General features: G+C 43.5%; 1 pseudogene; it reads left to right on the plus strand.

Annotated features, from left to right (window-relative positions):
- The first annotated feature begins 1,163 nt into the window (after nt 1–1,163).
- LOC123831130 lies at nt 1,164–2,401 on the plus strand (annotated as a pseudogene).
- The last annotated feature ends 831 nt before the right edge of the window (nt 2,402–3,232 follow it).

Genomic DNA, 3,232 nt, shown 5'->3' on the forward strand with positions numbered 1-3,232 from the left:
CGGGTGCTGGGCTGGCTGCTGGGCTTGAGCTGGAACCTATTCAGACCCCACTCAGGTTTAGCTCCGGGATCTGGGGTGGGTTTAGCCACACTAAGGCTTCGTTTTCTCATCTGAGAAATAGGAACCCCGGAACCTCCATCTCAGCTTCGTGGTGAAGGTTCTAAAGGCTACTTTAAATCACCACCCAAATGACCGGGTAATGGATAGTATGACTTTGAAGTATGTTTTCTTCCTGTCCTTAGGTTACGTTAGTGATGAACAGTTTTCCATGGAGTGGCTTGTAAGTGTCCATCCTCAGATGCACTGCTTTTCAGTTCCCTTGCCTACTTATCTTTTAGTGTTTTGATGGTGCCCCTAAAATCCGGATGAAATATATATATGAATGATAGTATTAACTCTTATGTTTGGTGCAAAGCCTTCTTGAACTAATAGTTTGTTTTATTTTTACTGGTGTATTTAATGTTTTATTTGAATTTGTCAAACTTTTCCTTTATCACCTATTATGTTAAAAATATTCCATCTAATTTAAATCCATCTTAGCTCATCTGGTGTCTGCAGTATAGCTAAGAGCAGCCCATCCTAGTCTCTTGCTTTAGAAAGCCTGCTTTATGATTCAAAGTTGTAACAGACAAAGTCCTGTTCCGGGACTCTTCACCATGCTCTCCAGGACTTTGCTTTATCTTAACACGGGTTCCTTTTACATGCTGCTGTGGCACTGGCTATATACCATATTTTCAGACCATAAAACACACCTAGGTTTCAGAGGAGGAAAATAGGAAAAAAATTTTTGAAGCAAAAAATGTGGTAAAATATTATAATATAAATGACATAATATTTCACCAATGTAAATGTAAACAGAACTCAATAGCAGCATTAACAACCATTATTCTTCCCAAATTTGGCGGGGGCGGGGGGCGGAGGTGCACCTATAGTCCAAAAAATACAGTACTCTTTCTTACAAGTTTGGTGTGTTTTCCAAGCACATAAACCCCATGATTTTGCACATGCAGAGTATCTTTGCACAGACACACTTCAGAATTTAAACATTTTTTTCTTAAAATATGTCCCAACTAGGGAAAGGATCCAACGGACTTTTTACTTACCATTTAAAAGCCCTCCCCAAGTGGTGGTAATAGTGGAAGAAACAAGAATGCGGTGTGAATATGGGGAAGCAAAGGAAAACAAGGGAATATGTGATCATGAAGCAAATGCATAGTCTGAGCGTAGGCTTAAAGAAAAGGATAAATTTAAACTTAAAAAGAAAGAAAGGAAGATCCTGGAGAAATCAAGGAAAGAGAAGTCCCCCAGCACTCTTCCTGCTAGTTCTTCCAATATTCCACACAAATGGGCCCACCTGACCACATCCTGGTTGATATCAACTTTATCCACTTTTACCTGAAGGCTAAACTGGACTTCGTGCAGTCAGTGTTGGGCCGTCTCTATGCCAAGTGTATCCCTTGTATAGCTGACTGTGTAATGGCTGAAACGGAGAAATCGGGGCAGAAGTATGGAGTGGCTCTAAGGCTCGCCAAGATCCAAGATATGAATAATTACCACACACCGATGAAAGAACCTATGCAGATGATGGTTTAGTATAGAGAGCAACTCAGCACAAGCATTTTTACATGGTGGCCACAGTTGGCTGGCACCTTAGAGGAAAAATCAGGAAGATCCCTGGAGTTCCCATCAGGTACATTTCTAATCAGAGGTACAACACTGAGTGGGCACATGATGATGTTAGAGCCTCGGTTCTAATGCTTAAAAGACAAAGCCCCTCTCCTTTCCCTCAACTACCTTTCTCTGTTTCCAGTTTTTTAAACATGTTACAGAATGAGTTATTATTGCTCCACTCAGTTATTTGCTGTTATGAACTGAGTATGGTTAAATATGCTCAGTTTCTGATGTTTTGAAAATGGTATTTTATACCATTTTAATATGTTACATATTTTAATAAATCAGATGAACATCCTGATTATGAACAGGAGCTAATTAAAGAAAAACCTAATTAAGGGAAGGGGTCACACAACTACCTAGCAGTTCAGTTGTGATTTTATTCTGTGGCTAGGGAACTTCTTGGAGACCCTGGAGCACCATGCTATGAACTCTTCCTGGACTCCTTTCCTGCCTGTCCTCATATGAGCTCTTTGAAGACCACCACTTTTCCTGCTCCAGCTGATGTTTCATAATTTTTAACCAGGGGTGGAGGGTCTTTTTCTCCTGGGGCTGCTGGGACTGCTGGATGGACTCTGTGTGAATCCAGGCTCTGTGTTCAGAGGCAGCACAGCTGAGCAGCATGTCTCTCTGCTGCCACCTCCAAGGCCTGGCCCTTCCATTTCAGCTCCTTGTCTTCCCTCTCCCCCAGCATGCTCACGGCTGGCTCACTCAGTTGCCTCTCCAGTAAGGCTTTCTCCTGGAGGTACTGGGCCCGGGCCTTTGCAGCTGTCTCAGCTCACACTTTCTTTAGCTCCTCTTGGGTTGTCTGCAGCTCCCTGTACTCTTTCTCTCCTCCCAGTGAAATGTCCCTCACTGCCTCCTGCTGCTGCTGGAAATTGGAGACCAGCTTTGCTTTCTCCAAGAGCTGTGTTGTTTGAGGCCCTGAAGTTTGTGTCACATATTTGGAGGCTGATTCTTGTCTTGTTGGAAACATCTCACAACTTTCTTGAGCATATTTGTCCCACTGATTTTCCATTTCCCTTTGGTACTTCTTAGGTTTGTTGGAGAAGTTTGCTATCATGACTTCAGTGTTAGCCTGGAATGGTAGCTTTTCATTGAGTAAGCAGGCCGGCCTCTTCCCTTAACACTTTTTGTTGGATTTGAGTTTCTTTCATTTGGTAGTCCAGCTTCATCACTTCCATTGTCTTTTTTATGAGCCCCATCAGTGCCATTGTTGGCTTTTCTTTCTCTAATACTCTATTTAGTAAATGAAAATGTGATCTAGGGGGGCTACTATAGTTCTCCTTTTCAGGGAGTATTCCTGGTCCCTGGGCTCTGAGCCTAGTACTAGCATCCATTGTCCAGAATCCTCGTGGGTCCCAGAACACCTGGCTAGTGGACAGGTAGTGTTAACTGGTATGATTGTCTTGGTCTTAGCTTCCCCCTTGAGTGGCACCAAGGTTCTTGCTGGCGCTCTAGACTGCAGGGTCACCGTAATCTCAGTGGCGGGTACTCCAGACCTCAGCGGCAATGTGGTCCTGGTGGTAGGCTCTCTGGACTGCTGCAGCTCCTTGGTCCC

The sequence above is a fragment of the Phyllostomus hastatus genome, unplaced genomic scaffold (assembly GCF_019186645.2).
Source record: "Phyllostomus hastatus isolate PE091 unplaced genomic scaffold, TTU_PhHast_1.1 phas_scaffold_1674, whole genome shotgun sequence".
Taxonomy (NCBI): Eukaryota; Metazoa; Chordata; class Mammalia; order Chiroptera; family Phyllostomidae; genus Phyllostomus; species Phyllostomus hastatus.